General features: G+C 39.7%; 1 long non-coding RNA gene across 1 annotated transcript in view; it reads right to left on the bottom strand.

The window, feature by feature from the left end:
• Positions 1–19,951, bottom strand: part of LOC129049115 (uncharacterized) — a 249,392-nt gene that overhangs the window by 20,423 nt on the left and 209,018 nt on the right. Inside the window, exons 6-7 of the long non-coding RNA XR_008511916.2 lie at positions 8,198–8,360; positions 6,129–6,168 (exon numbers count right to left, since the gene is read on the bottom strand). This is a non-coding gene — a long non-coding RNA (uncharacterized LOC129049115). The remainder of the gene's footprint in view (positions 1–6,128; positions 6,169–8,197; positions 8,361–19,951) is intronic.

Genomic DNA, 19,951 nt, shown 5'->3' with positions numbered 1-19,951 from the left:
TAATGATTATGACAGAGGGGCATAAACTGATGAGTTTGTGATCACTTCGTGCTTAATTGTGTTAAGAAACTGTTGAGACATATACAGTCTTAACATTTTACCTTTAAAACATTCATCTTAGAAAATATATTTACATGAGAAGTATTTGTGCTTATTCTGTACAAACAAGGTTGTCTTGATTCTCAGGGCAAGTTAGTATCTGCCTCCTTGCAGATGGGTGGAGTATTCTCTCTCTTGCTCGTTCTCTCTCATTTCTAAGCCTTGGTGAGCCCTTTCTTAAAGCAGTCTCTTTGGCACCAATATTTCTTCTAAAGACTTCCTTCCAAGACCCATTCCCCTCCCAGGCAAACTCTGTGGAATTACTCTGATCTTCTCTCTGTGACTGTTTTGTCTTCTCTATTTAAAAATGTGTCTATGTTATTATAATTCCAAAAATTTTTCTGCTAGTTTTCTATTCTAAACAATAGTTATAATCTATTTTTGCAAGAAGGAAAATTACATATCAATTGTTCAATTAATGTCTTCTAAAAGGTAGAATGTTGCTTCTGTGTGTTTAATATGAATGCAGAAACAGAGAGACAGAGCCTGTCAGCAGAGGAGGTGGAGCCTGTCATGGAGACAGGCAGATACCCTGGGTTATATATCGAGGTAAAATTATACACGTGCTCACCAACCGGGTAATTTCCTGTGAACAGTGGAGTCAGTATATTTACTGGAAAATCTCATTGAAAGGAAATGAGCATTATGAGCCCACTTGAATACTACATATTAAAATTCAGACTAAATAAGGAAGTAGAAAGGAAGTCACAGAGCAAAGAGTATGGAGAAGACAAAATACAGGGACCACATTTGTTGTTTTCTCTGCCTCCAGGGCACAGAATAAACAAATATTGGAATATTTGTTATTTAAAAATTATCTTCATTCTTCAGACTCCTTCCTGATCACTTTAGGTGGGAGATGATATATATGCATAACACAAAAGTAAAACATGAAAATCAAAGCCTCCTGGTATTTTTTTTTAAGTGTGTTCAGGTTTTCTAAGCTAAGTCTTCTCTTTTTTATACAAGAGACACTTCTACTTTTGTTCTTACTAGCCCATTTGTTCAAAATAGAAGGTTCTAACGACAACAGGTTTTTTTAAAAGTCCCCCAGGGTTGTAAGCCCAGAGATACACAGAGCTCCAATTAGGTAGTAGCTCTTGTGAGCAGCTTAAAACCAGCATTCCAGAGTCCGGCAGTCTGAAAGGCATTTGGAAAATCAGTTCTGTATTTCCCTTAATAGCCAACCCCAATCATCCACATATATATTTATTATATGCTTTCATACATTGTTCTAAATAACGACTTGCACATATCATTGTTTAAAAAACTCCTGAGCACACCCATTGGTAAAAACACCACTCCAACTTCTCCACACACTTAGTCACTTTCTTTCCCTCTTCTCCCACCTTTGGCCTGCTCTGAGGCACAAAATATTCAGTGAGCAGGACCCATCATTATTTCTCTAGGGACCCTGAACACTGGCCTTCTGTTTATAAGTTCATTTCCCAGACATTTTCTCAGAACACTCAACCGACAGTTAAACCCTATTAGTTAATTTAGTCTCCATGAATATGCTGTACACGGCCCCTTATTTTCTGGTAAAAACTAAATTAAACAAAAAATAAAAGACTTGCAAATGTTTTTCTCATAAATAAAAAGATGTCAGCTACAAGAGTCTCATACAAAGGCATAGAGGTAGTTAAGAAAAAAAAAATTTTTTTTGAGCACTAAAGTACAATTTTGCATCCAAGTGGGATGGAAATTTTGATGCCAGTGTACATGGGCATTATAATTATAAATTAGGTGATTTCTCCTGGGTCCTGCCAGGCACAAAGAACATTTGGCTATGTGTGTGTCAATTTAACTGAAGTCATTACTCAGGAAACAGGCTATGCTCCTCACTTAACATGTTCTTTTTAAAGCACTGGGATTGGCTCACTAAAAGAGCCTTTTGTAAAGTAATAAAACTTTTGCTTGTGTGAATTTTACCCTACTAATTGCTAAATTCCTTTTTTAGTGTATAGGATTTCCTCAAAGTGAAAAGCCCTCGCTCTGTGATTTGATACAAAAGACATACCATGTTAAATTTCCCATAAAATCTAATATATTGAGGAGGGAAGTAAAATCCATTATTGGGTCTTTCCCTCTTCGTGAGGTGAGAGAAAATTCCTCCCTCCTTGTAGTACCTTAACCCCTGGCTTGCCAGTATTGTCTCTTCTTGTAGTAGCTGTGTCCAAAAGAATAGCTAAAAAAGCAGCAAGGCTCACTTTTTATCTTTCAATAAGCTACAATATTAAAAATTAATTATATTATTTTAACCATATATATCATGTTGCAAAGACAAAACACAAACATCTGAAATTGTATGAAATGGCCTTATGTCCAATTTAAGCCCAAGTATAGGAGTAGCCACAGATTGGGGGTGGTTTCCCTGCTGCAGATCAGCTGAGTCCTGGCCACTCTCAGTGACATGGCCCAGAAGTTTGGAAAGGCAAGGAAGGTATGAAGGTAATTCTAATTTCGGATTGATGGAATAACTCAAACAACTAACCCACTCTAATGACTCAGCCGTAGTTCTTCCCTTTAATGACTCTGAAAGGCAAAAATTGACAATTCTACTTGACCCTATTTTGCCTGTTTTCTGTTTATTCTGCTTAGTGTTAGTAACAACTAACAGTTCTAATGCTTGTCTCTCACTGTACTGAGTCATCAAGTAAGTCTGACTGGCCATCACTTAATAGGCAGCCCTGTCTGCAAAGGGACAGAGTTTCTATATTTGCTTCATGCTACAAATGACATTTTATGACAACTGTGCCTCAAAAGTGGTTTTTTTCCTGAAAAAAAAAAACGCTAAAAAAAAATGAAAAATAGTTCCTAGAAAAATATTTCTCTCCTTATTCAGTATTGCACATCCCTCCTCTGAAAAGGAAAACAATTCAAATATGACAACTTTCTGAATTTGTTGGGTATTGCTTAAGAAAAAAGAAATATGTGCGTATTTCTGATTATCCCCAGCATAGAATTGTTTAAGTCCTAGGGTAATATATGTGTTGGCTTACATGGCATTGAGCTCTCCCAAGGGAGACTGCACCCCATTTCTGATGAAAATATCAGCTTTCCCTTATAAGAACTGACAGAGCCAAAAAAACAATTCCTTTGTCTAGAGCCAATACGTTTTACCCAAGCATATTATTATCTTAGTAATCTATTTCATGTAAAAACAACATTTGATCAAAATTAAGTTAGGGTGTCAGATAAGCTAGAGCCTTCAACTGTTTGGTTTTATTTTTCACAAGGTCAATTTTGACCCAAAGTTCTAGGAGACGGGTTTAAGATACCTGAATAAAAACACACACCCTTGCTGATTTTGCAAGCTTTCCAGCTACATAGACTTAGAACTTTGCTTATAGAGTTAGAAGGAGCCTTATGCATTATCTAGTTCTGTAGAGAAACTGAGGCCAAGAGAGGTCAAGGGACTTGCCAAAGGTCACAACCAAGCAGTATCAAGCGCCAACCTTTCCCGCCTCCTAGTCCAGGACTCCTCCCATTACACCATCGTATCGTTATTTAGGTCAGCATTCAATTAACAAACCATGACATTATGCACCCACCTCTATTTTCACAAATATTCTAACACTCAACAAACTTATGTAAAACAAATTTTATAACTAACTAGCATTCAGGAAATATCTCCTTCTAAAGAACTATCATCTTGCAAAAAATTAGTATTTGGTAAATGAAAACAGCTATTTTTGTGACATATTATATTCCTTCAATCAAAGCTCTGAATCTAGAAGAAATTTAAGCACAAAGCTGGCAAAATAAATTAGCAGAGTGGGCCCCAATGAACATGGCAGACCTCAAGGCAGCTGTGCCAAGGGGTGGGTAAGGCAGCAGCCAATCAAGAGCACCCATCCAGGGCATGAACACAGCACAAGCGAGAGGCAGAAGTGACAAGCCCAACGTGACTGCCCAGACTGGGAAGAGCTAAAAACCCTCAAAATCGCTCTGCCAAAAGTTAGCAACAAACACAATAATGCCTGAGAACATTGTTGTTTTTGCATGGCTTCAAATTACTAGAAATTCCTGACTAATATCCCCTCTCCTACCCCTACCTTCAGGCCTTATATAATTTACTGTTAGGTAACCACTCTGTGACATTTCAATGGCCTTTTTATATTCCAACAAAACTTATTTTTTACCATTCTCCAGGATGAATTATGAAAATGTCTAAAGGCACACGACTATCAAATATTAAAAGTCGTGCTATAGGCTGGACACAGGGGTTCACTATAGGTTCACAAAAACCTATAGTCCAGTATTTTGGGAGGCCAAGGCAGGAGGATCATTTGAGTCCAGGAGTTTGAGACCAGCCTGGGCGACATAGTGAGACCCTGTCTCTACAAAAAGTACAAAACAAATTAACTGGGTTTGGTGGCTCACATCTGTGGTCTCAGCTACTTGAGAGGCTGAGGCAGGAGGATCACTTGAGCCCAGGAGGTTGAGGCTGCAGTGAGCTGTGATTGTGCCACTGTACTCCAGCCTGGGCAGTAGAGCAAGACTCTCTCTCCAAAAAAGTCATGCTGTAGTTGAAGACACTGCCCCAATTCAACTCGTATGGCCTTTCCCCAACTATTCACAAGCTCTTGTGTGCATGCATGCACACACACACACACACACACATACACACACACATTCCCCCAAATATGTGGGATCTTACACGTAACTGTATAAACCAAATTGGGAAAAATTGGGGAAGCCAGTTTGCATCTGTGCAGTGTAGAATCCCCTAGACAGACCAGATCATACAAGTAAATTCATTGATGACCGGGGTTACCAAGCACCAACTGAGGCCAAGGCATCATTGTGGTAGCTGTCTGCTTTCCTCAGGGGAATTGAGTTCTCTTTTTTTAAATGGACCTAACTACTAAACCGCCTAATAAATACCACACTGATAATTCTAAAGGAAAACTATGCCAATTCCCAAATGTCCAAGGGAATCTCTCAATCCCAGGAAATACTGACTGGCTGGCAGTAATAGTTGACTGGCTGGTACTCCCTCATTTCCTACCACAGAATGGGCAGAGCCCTATACCCAGGTCCCTCCAGAGACCTGAGGAAGGAAATTCAAGTTCAACCCTCTCATTGTGAAGATGGGACAACAGACAGACCATGGGGCAAATGTAAGAAGTCCTGGTTCAGGTTGTTCAACCTTTGATCTTTCTATTTGTGACAGAAATCATGGGTGAAACAAAACTGCATTCGAATCTTCACAGTAATTCTGCAGTCTTGCAAATATTTTCCCGACTTTATCAATGTGCCCTCTGCTTTCTATGAATAATTACAATGAAAAACACAGACCTTGACCATACCACAAAGTTTGTAGTACTTTCCCTTTCCAAATTCTGGGGTTTAAGTGTCCCTACTGTGTGTTCTTAGCCCACTCTGCTTTTCTCGTGATAGAACTGATCAAACTGTTTGAATTGCCAATGTCTGCATTCCCATTAAACCATACCTCCACGAGGGCAGGGACCATGTCTGTCTCATTCACCATTATGTCCCCTGGCATACACATTACACCAGTTCACTAAGATTATTAAGTCATTCAATAAATATTTATTGAAGACTTACTATGTGCCAGGCTGTGTTCTGTGTGCTAGAAATACAGCACGGAGCAAACCAGAAAGTCTGAAATACCATGGAGATTATACTGTAATGGAAGTGTTAGATGTCATTTAGTTGCCTGTCTTGGATCCCTTTTACATGGCCAACACTTCCGCTCCCAGTTACTATGCATGTTGGCTCCCATCTATCCCATGCGCAAGAGAATTGACCTCAGTGCAAGGGCATTGCCTCAGCCAGGAAGTCGCAATGCCCCTAACTTAGCACAAAGCCAATGACTGACTGACAGAAGGGTACAAAGAGTGGACCTCTTGCCTCCAGACGCAATTAGTGCACCAGAGAAATTCTTTCTCATGGCTAGACCTCCCTGGAAGCACAACCTTGCCCGGCTGCTTCACTCACACTATCCTGCATCATTCCCTCCCTTTACAGGTTTTCCTGAAGAGCATTCCCTCAATACACACCTGAATTCTTCTCTCAGGTTCTGTTTCTAGGAAATCCAACCTAAGACAGAAGGAAAGACAACAATAAGCCAGTGAACGTGTAAAGGTATATACCATGTTAGATGGAGATTATGGCTTTGGAGAATAATAAAGCAGGAGAAAAGGGAAGGAGTATTTTGGGGAGATAGAGTTCTCATTGAAAAAAAGTGGCCAGAGAAAGTTTTCCCAATAAGGTAGTATTGGTAGGATCTAAGGAAAGTGAAGGTGCAAGCAGTGTGGAAGTCAGGGGGATGGACATTCCAGCCAAAGGAAGCTCAAATGCTAAAGAGCAAGAGGGAGGCTGCTGCAGCTGGAATAAGTAGCCAGGTGGATGGAGGTTGGCAGGGTGTTGTCATAAGTAGACGCTTGGATGTTGGTCTTAAAAAGGAGGGTCTTGGCCAGGCGCAGTGACTCACACCTGTAATCCCAGCACTTTGGGAGGCCAAGGTGGGCAGATCACGAGGTCAGGAGTTCCAGACCAGCCTGACCAACATGGTGAAACTCTGTCTCTACTAAAAATACAAAAAATATATATATATATTAGCAGGGCGTGGTGGTGCGTGCCTGTAATTCCAGCTACTCAGGAGGCTGAGGCAGGAGAATGGTTTGAATCTGGGAGGCAGAGGTTGCAATGACCCGAGATTGCGCCGTTACACTCCAGCCTGGGTGATAGAGTGAAACTCTGTCTCAAAAGGAAAAAAAAAAAAGAAAAAAAAAGGATTTCCTTCTTCCTGCTGCAAAGCGATTGAAGTACCAGAACATTAAAACAAGAGCAAGAACTGGATATGAAAAAAGTCATCTCATAAAGACTGAGTATCTTGTAGAGATAGTGTAGATGAGAAAGTGTATATGTGAACTTTATAATTATATAATAAGGGTATAAAACTTCTTAGTAGAAATTGACAGATAGAGGAGGGTAGTAGTACAGTTCTGTATTTCCTTTCCATATTTTTTCATGAAGGCTTTCCCCTGCATCTTTTATGCATATCCCTCTTTCCATGTGTCTTCTGTCCATCCTAATTTACATGTGACTTCCTTGTATCAATTTTGAATTATTATTCTGTGAGTTCATACATTAATTTGATCACTTTGGTGATATCAATGTAAACTATTGCACAGCCATATTTATTGGAAGGAACTGAATTATACTTTTTTCTTCCCTTTCCTCCCCTCCCCTTTCGTCCTTTTCCTCACCTCCTCCTTTTTTTCTTCTTTCCTCTTCTATTCTTCTCTTTTACTCTTCTCTTGCATGTGGGAGGTAGCTGCTTTCATAAACCAATATACATTTGTGCTGCACCAGCCTGGTGATTGCCGATCCCTCTCTGCTGGGTGCCCCATGCCAGGCTGGAGAGTAGCTACCACCCAACTGACAGAATGAAAAGCAAACTAGAACCTACAGAGTGATGCTCCAAAATATATATTAGCTACAATCTGGGGTTGCTTTGCTTATCATTGCTCTATGATATAGACAGAATTCTTTTTTACCTCTCTTTGGATAATAGCACTCACGTGAAGAAACAGGTGCCCTCCTGTGATTACACAGCATATATGACACACTTCTAATAATAACAATGGTCAAAAGGGTGATTTTTCTTCATGCTTGGCACTATGCTGAACAATTTAGACATATCATCTCATTGAATCTTTACAATCTGTGAGGTGGGTATTATAATTCCCATTTTATAGATGAGAAAACTGAGGCACTGAGGTAAAATTACTTCCTCAGGTTCACTCATCTATTAAGTGGCACATTTGGGAATGCATCTAAGATTGAATGAGACCAGAACTGAAGCTCTTGAACTCCACTACACCACTTCCCCAGTTACACTAATTCACATTTTTTTTTTGCTTCCGTTTCCATCTACCCACCTCCCACCATTGCTCTATGAATTTCCTGAGAATAGAGACTGTATTTATTCACCTGTGTCTGCCAAGCACATGGTTAGGAGTCCAATAAACTAAACAATTGTTTTCTCATCTGAATTCTAAACCAAAAGAGGGACAAGATGAAAGAGTAAGGCAGATATTGATTAAAATATCAGCTTTATTACCAAGGATGACTGTGCTGCAGGAGGCGGCTCAGTGTGAAGAACTATGGGCTTCCTGATGTTGAAGCTCAGAATTAACCACACTGACCTTCTCAGTCATGCATGATGCCAGGAAAATCACAGGCTTCCATTCTACAGTGAAGGGCTTGGAGGAGCAGGCAATAATCTGTGGAAAGAGGAAGGGGCTGAGACACATCTGGCTGACCAGCCTCTTATCTCAGTATTATTAGGTGGGAGTGCCTGGAGGGTAAAACTACTGGAGGTCTTTTCACTTGGAAACAGGAAGCTCAGGCCAAGGAGGTTCAGACCGCCTTCCCTAATCTTAGTACCTGGAACTAAATGTTCTTGAATTAATTAAGCAGAAGGGTTACAGTAAGAGTAAGAGTTAGCTTTATAATAAGCTGTGCAATGTAACACAATCAATCAGCACTCTGAAAGCTGAGAGCCCAAATCCAGAGCATATTTGGGGAGAGAACTCGGGTTTCTTAATTTCCTTCTCAACTGCATAATCCACTGGTATACAGAAATCTGCCCCTCTTTTAAGCTCAGGTTTTTATTTAGGGTTGGATTGGGCTGGTTGGGGAGCCAGGACAACCTGACATGTTTTCTGGGTCCTGGGGGAAGGAGTGCACACCTAAGCCCCAGCTAGCTTTGAAGGACATCACTGAGAAAAGGATCCCTTGTGAGAACCAGAATGTAGTGCAGGCTGGGCATTGGGCATACCTGTGACACTTTGTGGCCCGGTGGCAGGGCATAGCCCTCAGCTCTAGAGGAGAAAACAAGAGAGAAAATCTGAAGTGTAGAGTTCCACCAGCTGCCCAGAATGCTTCACCTTCCCATCAGAAGACATCAAATCATGCCCAAGTCCTCCCAAAGCACCAAGATGTTTACAAAATCTCAGAATCTGCTCAATCTCATCCAACTAGTTCTTCTTCCCTCATCAGCTCATTGAATTCATTTGTGTCAATATTTTACTTTGGAGAGGTGGGAAAACACCAGAACCTCTAAACCAGCCAGCCAAAACACTAGAGCATAGCCATGAACAGAATTTGAGTCTTCTTGGACAGACAGTCTATACTCAAAGAAAATAATCTTTTTGCCTAAATTGTCTAAATTGGCCCTTCTAGCTCTAAGTATGTTGAATGTTGACCTTCCAAATTGCTCTGGCTCTACTGATCCAGGGGTGTTATATTCTGTTGTCAAATAAGAAGTATGGAATGAACACAATCTCAGGAATAAAAAAATTGGCTTCCTTTCATCCAGAACTCAAGGGTCATAGCCTAACCTAGCTCTATCACTTGATGCACAGACATCTGATTGAAAGGGCTAACCAAGACTGTCTTATCAATCAGCTATTTACTTCCATAAACATTACTTTACAGATTTTATCCTATCCAAAAATGCTGAAGATGTAACCAGGATCAAAACAAAAACCCCTACCTGTACATTAATCATTCTAATACAGTCTGAGCCTCTGCTTCCCAGCATAGTAGTAAGAGGTTCTGTCAATGGCTTCATCCGTCTGCTCTGGTTTGCTTTGCACAGATAAAATCAGTAACCAAGAATCAGAGATTTTACTAGTGGCCCCAGCTCTCTCACAAATAACCCAGTGAGGTTCAGGAAAAAAATAGGCCAAGGATGACTCAGTAAAATCCATTGCCTATGGGAAAGGCATCAGAATAGATCCAAATGACAGTAACATTAGTTTAGAAGGAGCATGAGTCTATAAAATGTTATCTCTGGAGCTGAGTTGTTCAAACAAATAGATAAAATCTTGAAATAATGGTTAAATTTGTGTAATCTACTGTGGAAAGTTTCAACCCCAATTATGATATCATCCAAGGCCAAGTTAAATCAGGCGCAGTGGGAATGATGCTATCTCTGCCCCTGGTTCCAACTAGACGAACACACCACCTCCAAAAGCACTAGTGCCCAAGCCAGTTGTCAACCAGATATTATCTCTAAAATCATAGGACAAAAGCAAAGTTGTTGTTCTGCTCACCTTCAGCAAGATAATAAATATCAGAAAGTAGTGTGTGTAGCTCATGGGATTCAATTTCACATGACTGTTAAATTCAGGGAAATAAGGGTAACTGACAGCATTCTATTTGGCTAAAACAGATTAAATAATTTTCCCTGGAACAAAGTGCTGAACTCAGGTATTATGATTTTGAGGATATAAAAAAGAATTGATGTAAGAACAAGTGCTAGTTAATGAAAAAGCAACAACTCTACTGCTAGAAAATAGTTTAACATTTCCACTTCACCAAACTCTCCATACTGTCTTTTTTATGATCACTGACCAAAGTGCTTTTCAGAGGTACACCGTTATTAAAATCATCAGTTGTCAAAATAGTTACTTTTGCATCCATTATTAACTAATGATATTGTTAAATTTTTTTGTAATCCTTTAAACTAGTTAACTATGAGGTGTGAAAAATTACAACTGAAAACTATCAGAGAGAGTTACCTATTTTCAAGAATGTTACCATAAAATTGTCTATATTTTGAAAAAAAATTTATTTTAAAAACGTAGCAGCATCTTCCAGCACGTATGAAGCTTGAAAGTTGCCATTTTGACCTAACAAAAAGTGAAAAGCTGAACCAACTGAAACATCAACAGTTCTTAGATCTCTTAGTCTGTCTAGTGTTGCTATTAAGAAATATCTGAGTCTGGGTAGGTAATTTACAAAGAAAAAAGGTTTATTCAGCTCATAATCCTGATGACTAGAAAAGTTTAAGATTGGGCACCTACAACAGGCAAGAGCTTCAGGCTGCTCACACTCATGGTGGAAGGTGAAAGGGAGCCTGTGTGTGAAGAGCTCAGATGGTGAGAGAGGAAGCAAGAGTGAAAAGGGAGGTGCCAGGCTCTTTTTAACAACTGGCTTTTGTGGGAACTAATAGAGTGAGAACTCACTCATCACCATGAGGATGAGGACACCAGTAGGATCCAGTCAGTGGGTGATTTTTTTTTTTTTTTTTTTTGAGACAGAGTCTCGCTCTTTCGCCCAGGCTGGAGTGCAGGGGGCGATCTCGGCTCACTGCAAGCTCCGCCTCCCAGGTTCATGCTATTGTCCTGTCTCAGCCTCCCGAGTAGCTGGGACTACAGGTACCTGCCACCATGCCCGGCTAATTTTTTGTATTTTTATTAGAGACGGGGTTTCACCGTGTTAGCCAGGATGATCTTGATCTCCTGACCTTGTGATCCACCCACCTCGGCCTCCCAAAGTGCTGGAATTACAGGTGTGAGCCACCGTGCCCTGCCATCAGTGAAGAGATGCCTTCACTGCCCCTTGTGAAGAGACGACTTCCACCATAATTGTAAGTTTCCTGAGGCCTTCGCAGCCATGTGGAACTGTGAGTCAATTAAACCTCTCTTCTTTATAAATTATCAGTTTCAGATATTTCTTCATAGCAGCGTGAGAACAAACTAATACAGTAAATTGATACCGAGGTAGTAGGGCACAGCTATAAAGACACCCAAAATGTGGAAGCAGCTTTGGAACTGGGTAACAGGCAGAGGATGGAATAGTTTGGAGCACTCAGAAGAAGACAGGAAAATGTGGCAAAGTTAGGAACTTCTTAGAGACTTGGAGGGCTCAGAAGACAGGAAGATGTGGGAAAGTTTGGAACTTCCTAGCCATTGTTGAATGGCTTTTACCAAAATGTTGACAGTGATATAGACAATGAAGTCCAGGCAGAGGTGGTCTCAGATGGAAATGAGTAACTTGTTGGGAACTTGAATAAAGGTCACTCTTGCTATGCTTTAACAAAGAGACTGATGGCATTTTGCCCCTGCCCTAGAGATCTATGGAACTTTAAACCTGAAAGGGATGATTTAGAGTATCTGGTGGAAGAAATTTCTAAACAGCAAAGTGTTCAAGGGAAAGCAGAGCCTTAAAGTTTGGAAAATTTGCAGCCTGACAATGTGATAGAAAATAAAAACTCATTTTCTTGGGAGAAATTCAATCCTGCTGCAGCAACGTACATAGGTAACGAGGAGTCAAATGTTAATCACCATGACAATGGGGAAAATGTCTCCAGGGCATGTCAGAGACCTTCATAGCAACCCCTCCCATCACAGGTCCTAGGGCCTAGGAGGGAAAAATGGTTTTGTGGGCTGGGCCCAGGGCCCCCCTGCTCTGTGAAGCCTTGGGACATGGTCCCCTGTGTCCCAGCTGCTTCAACTCCAGCCATGGCTATAAGGGGCCAAGGTATAGCTCAGGCCGTTGCTTCAGAGGGTGCAAACCCCAGGTGTTGGTGGCTTACATGTGGTATTGGGCCTGCAGGTACACAGAAGTCAAGAATTGAGGTTGGGAAATCTCCATTTAAATTTCACAGGATGTATGGAAATGTCTGGATGTCCAGGCAGAAGTTTGCTCCAGGGGCAGAGCCTTCATGGAGAATCTTTCCTAGGGCACTGTGGAAGGGAAATGTGGGGTTGGAGCCCCCACATGGAATCCCAGATGGGACATTGCCTAGTAGAGCTGTGAGAAGAGGGCCACCATCCTCCAGACTCCAGAATGGTAGATCCCCTGACAGCTTGCACTGTATGCCTAGAAAAGCTGCAGATATTCAACACCAGCATGCGAAAGCAGCCAGGGGTGGGGATGTACCCTGCAAAGCCACAGGGGCAGAGCTTCCCAAGGCCATGGGAGCCTACCGCTTGCATCAGCATGATCTGGATGTGAGACATGGAGTCAAAGGAGATCATTTTGGAGCTTTAAGGTTTAATGACTGCCCTATTAGATTTCAGACTTGCATGGGGCCTGTAACCCCTTTATTTTGGCCAATTTCTCCCATTTGGAATGCATGTATTTACCCAATGCCTGTAGCCCCATTGTATCTAGGAAGTAACTAACTTGCTTTTGATTTTACAGGTTCATAGATAGAAGGGATTTGCCTCTTCTTAGATGAGACTTTGGACTTGGACTTTTGGGTTAGTGATAGAATGGGCTAAGGCTTTGGGGGACTGTTGGAAGGGCATGATTGTGTTTTGAAATATGAGGACACCAGATTTGGGAGGGGCCAGAGGAAGAATGATATGGTTTGGTTCTGTGTCCCCACTCAAATCTCACCTTGAATTGCAATCCCCATAATCTCCATATGTCAAGGGTGGGATCAGGTGAAGGTAATTGAATCATGGGACTGGTTTCCCCATGCTGTTCTCATGATAATGGGTGAGTATCACAAGATCTGATTGTTTATATAAATGTCTGGCATTTCCCCAGCTTGCACTCATTCTCTTTCCTGCTGCCCTGTGAAGAGGTACCTTCCTCCATAATTATGAGTTTCCTGAGGCCTCTCCAGCTATGCAGAACTGTGAATCAATTAAACCTCTTTTCTTCATAAATTACCCAGTCTCAGGTATTTCTTCATAGCAGTATGAGAACAGACTAATATGTCAACCTAAGTGTGGGGAGGGGAGACTAAGAAGCATTTGTGAAGTTCACAGTCCAGAGGAACAAGCTTACTAAGGACTGAGACCTAATCATAGAATTATAAAATGCTTCCTCCCCCCAACATCAGACCACCACACTACGAAAGGCCTATTTACAGCAGTTCCTTTTACCCAGTAAATCATGTCTGGTTATCAAGAAAAAATTACAAGGCATACCAAAAAGCAAAGCAAAAACAAACAAAAAAACAAAAAACATACACACACACACACACACACGGAGTTTGAGCTGACAGAGTAAACATCAGCACCAAACTCAGATATGGCAGAAATGCTAGAACTATCAAACTGTGAATTAAAAATAAAACAACTGTGATTAAAATGTTAAGGCTCTAGTAAATTACATAGACAGCATGCAAAAACAGATGGACAATGTGAGCAGAGAGATGAAAATTCTAAGAAAGACTCAAAAATAAATGTTACATTAAAAAACACTATAATAGAAATAAAGAATGCTTTTTGATGGGCTTTAATAAACAACATAGACAGCATGCAAAAAGAGATGGACAATGTAAGCAGAGAGATGAAAATTCTAACAAACACTTAAAAAGAAATGTTGCATATAAAAACACTGTAATAGAAATAATGTTTTGGATGGCCTTGTGTGTAGACTGAACATTACTGAAAAAAGAATATTTGAGAAGAAAAAAAGACTAAAAGAAAGAACAGAATATTCAAGAACTGTGGGACTACTACAAAAGGTATAACATATGCATAATGGAAATACCAGAAGGAGAAAAAAGAAAGGAAAAGATGAAATATTTAATGCAACATGATTATGAATTTCCCACAAGTAGTGTCACATACCAAATCACAGATCTGGAATGCTCAGAGGACAGCAAGCAAGATAAACACCAAAATAACAACATGTATACGTATCATATTCAAACTATGGCGTATCAAAAATGAAAAAAAATTCTGAACAAAACCAGAGGGAAAAAATGCCTTACCTATACAGGAGCAAAGATAAGAATTAGATCTGACTTCTCAGAATCCGTGCAAGCAAGAAGGTGGAGGGTATGAAATACTATTGTTAAAAAAAGAAAAAAAAACACCAACCTAGAATTCCGCACACTGTGAAATTTTCACTCAAAAGTGAAGATGATATAAAGACTTTCTAAGAAAAAAAAATTGAGAGGATTTGTTGCCAGTATTTCTGCCTGACAAGAAATGGCTTTTAAATGTTCCTCAGAAGAAAAAGTATATATGTCAGAAACTCAGGTCTACATAAAAAAAGGAAAAGCATCCATAAATGAATAAGTGAAGGTAAAATTAAAAACATTTTTCTTATTCTTAATTGATCTAACAGATTACAGTTTTTTCAAAATCATAATAGCAACAACGTACTCAATTATATATGCATATATATGTATGCTTCTGCATGAATTAAATGAATGACAGCAATGAAAAATGAGATGAATTGGTTATTATAAGGTACTGAACTACCCATGAAGCAGTAAAGTGTTATTTGCAAATGGACTTATGTTAGTTGTAAATGTATACTGCAAACTTCAAGGCAGTCAAGGAGAAAAAAAGATCACTGATATGCTGATATGCTAAGAAGGGAGAGAAAATTCAATCACATAAAATGCTCAATTAAAACCACAATTGGGCCAGGCACGGTGGCTCATGCCTGTAATCCTAGCACTTTGGGAGGCCGAGGAGGGTGGATCACCTGAGGTCAGGAGTTCAAGACCAGCCTGGCCAACATGGTGAAACCACGTCTCTACTAAAAATACAAAAATTAGCCGGGTGTGGTGGCACAGGCCTGTAATCCCACTCAGGAGGCTGAGACATGAGAATCACTTGAGCCTGGGAGGCGGAGGTTGCGGTGAGCCAAGATGGTGCCACTGCACTCCAGCCTGGGTAACAGAGCAAGACTCTGTTTCAAAAAGCAAACAAATGAAAAAACACAATTGATTTTTTAAAATAGTGCAAAAAAATAGAAAAAAAGAATAAGGGAAACAAATAGAAAACAGTAACAAATATGACATATTTTAACCCAACTATATTAATAATCATGTTGAACACTGATTATCTCAACACACCAATTAAAAGACAGATATTGTCAAAATAGATTTCAAAAACTCAACTATATAGCCAGGCATGGTGACTGAATACCTGTAATCCCAGCACTTTGGGAGGCCAAGGCGGTTGGATCACTTGAGGCCAGGAGTTCGAGACCAGCCTAGCCAACATGACAAAACCTCATCTCTACTAAAAATACAAAAATTAGCCAGGCATGGTGGTGCACACCTGCAATCCCAGCTACTCAGAGGCTGAGACATGAGAATAGCTTGAACCTGGGAGGCGGAGGTTGCAGTGAGCTGAGATCGTGCCATTGCACTCTAGCCTGGGTGATGGAGTGAGACTCTGTCCAAAAATTAATTAACTAATTAATTTAAAAAAATAAAAACTCACCAGGGCATGGTGGCTCATGCCTGTAATCCAACACTTTGGGAGGACAAGGCAAGCGGATCATTTGAGGTCAGGAGTTCGAAACCAGCCTGACCACCATGGTGAAACCCCACCTCTACTAAAAAAATATATCTACAAAAAAAAAAAAATTAGCTGGGCGTGGTGGCACACACCTGTAATCCCAGCTACTGGGGGAGGCTTGAGGCAGGAGAATTGCTTGAACCCACGAGATGCAGGTTGCAGTGAGCTAAGATCATACCACTGCACTCCAGCCTGGGTGACAGAGAGAGACTCTGTCTCAAAAAATAATAATAACAATAATAAATAAAAATGAATAAAAACTCTATGTTGTTTATGAGAAATTCATCAAAATAAAAACACATATAAATTAAAAGTAATTGGATGATTAAAGATATACCATGTTAATACTAATCAAAAGAAAATGGGAGTATTTATATTAATTTTAGACAGAGCAGAATTCATAGCAAGGGAAGTTATCAGGAGAAGAAAGGAAAATTACACAAAAATAAAGGGATCAATTCTCCAAGAATAAGTAACAATCCTCTTTTTTAAACTTCCATTTCAGGTTCAGGGGCACATGTGAAGTGTTTTTACATAGGAAACCTCATGTCGCAGGAGTTTGTTGTACAGATTATTTCATCACCCAGGAATTAAGCCCAGTACCCAATAATTATCTTTTCTGCTCCTCTCTCTTCTCCCACCCTCTACCCTCAAGAAGACCCCAGTGTCTGTTGTTTCCTTCCTTGTCTTCATAAGGTCTCATCATTTAGCTCCCACTTATAAGTGAGAACATGCAATATTTGGTTTTCTGTTGCTGCATTAGTTCGCTGAAGATAATAGCCACCAGTTCTATCCATATTCCTGCAAAAGACATGATCTCATCCTTTTTATGGCTGCATAGTATTCCATGGTGTATATGTACCACATTTTCTTTATCCAATCTGTCACTGATGGGCATTTAGGTTGACTGCATGACTTTGCTATTGTTAATAGTGCTGCAATGAATATCCACTTCAATAGTCTTTATGAAGAATGATTTTTATTCCACTGGGTATATATCCAGTAAGGGGATTGCTGGATTGAATGGTAGTTCTGCTTTTAGCTCTTTGAGGAATGCCATACTGCTTTCTGCAATACTTGAACTAATTTACACTCACACCAACAGTGTATAAGTGTTCCTTTTCTCTGCAACATTGCCAACATCTGTTATTTTTTGATAGCTGCATGCATGTCTTTTTTGAGAAGTGTCTGCTCGTGTCCTTTGCCCACTATTTAATGGGGTTGTTTCTTTTTCTCTTGTTTAAGTTCCTTATCAATGCTAGATATTAGATCTTCGACAAATGCATAATTTGCAAATATTTTTTCCCATTCCGTAGATTGTCTGTTAACTCTATTGATAGTTTCGCTGTGCAGTAGCTCTTAAGGTTAATTAGATCCCACTTGTCAATTTTCCTTTTGTTACGTTTGCTTTTGGTGTCTGTCATGAAATCTTTGCTCATTCCTAGGTCCAGGATGGTATTGCCTAGATTGTCTTCCAGGGTTTTTATAGTATTGGGTTTTTCATTTAAGTCTAATCCATTTTGAGTTGATTTTTGTATGTGGTATAAGGAGGGGTTCCAGCTTCAGTCTTCTGCATATGACTAGCCAATTATTCCAGCAACATTTGTTGAACAGGGAGTCTTTTCCCCATTGCTTGTTTCTGTCAGCTTTGTTAAAGATCAGGTGATTGTAGGTGTGCAGCCTTATTTCTGAGCTTTCTATTCGCTTCCCTTGGTCTATATGCCTGTTTTTGTATCATTACCATGATGTTTTGGTTAGTGTAGCCCTGTAGTATAGTTTGAAATCAGGTGATGTGATGACTCCAGCTTTGCTCTTTTTGCTTAGAATTGTCTTGGCTATTTGGCTCTCTTTTGGTTCTATAGAATTTTAAAAGAGTTGTTTCTAGTTCTGTGAAGAATGTCATTGGTAATTTGACAGGAATAACATTGAATCTGTGAGTTCCTTTGAGAAGTATGGCTATTTTAATGATATTGATTCTTCCTACCCATGAGCATGGGATGTTTTTCCGTTTGTTTGTGTCATCTCTGATTTCTTTGAGCAGTGTTTTGTAATTTTCATTGTAGAGATATTTCACCTCCCTGGTTAGCTGTATTCCTATGTCTTTATTATTTTTGTGGCACCTGTGAAGGGGACTGCCTTTCTGATTTGGCTCTTGGTTTGGCTGTTGCTGATGTATAACAATGCTAGTGATTTTTGTACATTGATTTTGTACCCTGAAACTTTGCCAAAGTTATTTATCAGCTGAAGGAATTTGGGGCCAAGACTGTAAGGTTTTCCATATACAGAATAGTGTCATCCACAAACACAGATAGTTTGACTTCCTATCTTCCTATTTGGATGCCCTTTGTTACTTTCTCTTGCCTTATTGCTCTGGGTAGGAATTCCAATACTACTTTGAATAGGATTGTGAGAAAGGGCATCCTTGTCTCATGCCAGCTTTCAAGAGGAATGCTTCCAGCTTTTGTCCATTCAGTATAATGTTGGCTGTGGGTTTGTCATAGATGAATCTTACTATTTTCAGGTATGTTCCTTCAATACCTAGTTTATTGAGCGCTTTTAACATGAAGAGGTGTTGAATTTTATCCAAAGCCTTTTCTTCATATATTGAGAGAATTATGTGGTTTTTGTCTTTAGTTCTGTTTATGTGATGAATCATATTTATTGATTTGTGTACGTCAAACCAACCTTGCATCCCAGGGATGAAGCCTACTTGATTGTGGTGAATTAGAATTTTGATGTGCTGCTGGACTTGATTTGCAAGTATTTTGTTGAGAATTGTTGCATCGATGTTCATCAAGGATACTGGCCTGAAGTTTTCTTTTTTTGTTGTGTCTCTGCCAGGTTTTGGTATCAGGATGATGCTGGCCTAACAGAATGAGTTGGGGAGAAGTCCCTTCTCCTCAATTTTTTTGTAACAGTTTCTGTAGAAATTGTACCAGCTCTTCTTTGTACATCTGGTGGAATTCATCTGTGAATCCATCAGCTCCTGAGCTTCTTTTGGTTGGTAGGCTATTTATTACTGATTCAATTTCAGAGCTCATTGTTGGTCTGTTCAGGGAATCAACTTCTTCCTGGTTCATTCTTTGGAGGATCTAAATGTCCAGAAATTTAGCCACATCTTCTAGGTTTTCTAGTTTGTTTTCATAGAGTTGTTCATGGTAATTTCTGGTGGTTGTTTTTATTTCTGCGGGGCCATTGGTAAAATTCCCTTCATCATTTCTGATTGTGTTTATTTGGATCTCCTCTCTTTTCCTCTTTATTACTCTAGCAAATGGCCTATTTTATTAAATTTTTCAAAAATCCAACTATTGGATTCATTCACTGTTTGAAAGGCTTTTTGTTTCTCACTTTCCTTCAGTTCAGCTCTAATTTTGGTTATTTCTCATCTTCTGCTAGCTTTGGGGTTGATTTGTTCTTGCTTCTTTAACTCATTCAGTTGTGAGGTTGTTAATTTGAGATTTTTAAAAAACTTTTTGATGTGAGCATTTAGTGCTATGAATTTCCCTCCTAACACTGTCTTAGCTGTGTCCCAGATGTTCTGGTATGTTGTATTTTTGTTCTCATTAGTTTCAAAGAATTTCTTCATTTCTGCCTTAATTTCATTATTTACCCAAAAGTCATTTGGGAGCATGTTGTTTAATTTCCATGTAATTGCATGGTTTTGAGCTATTTTCTTAGTCTTGACTTCTATTTTGATTGCACTGTAGTCCAAGGGTGTCTGTTATGATTTTTTTATTCTTTTGCATTTTTAGAGGATTGTTTTATGTCCAATTATTTGTTCAATTTTAGAGTATGTGCCT

The sequence above is a fragment of the Pongo abelii genome, chromosome 10 (genome assembly GCF_028885655.2).
Source record: "Pongo abelii isolate AG06213 chromosome 10, NHGRI_mPonAbe1-v2.0_pri, whole genome shotgun sequence".
Lineage (NCBI taxonomy): Eukaryota > Metazoa > Chordata > Mammalia > Primates > Hominidae > Pongo > Pongo abelii.
This window is presented reverse-complemented; position numbering and strand designations above follow the sequence as displayed.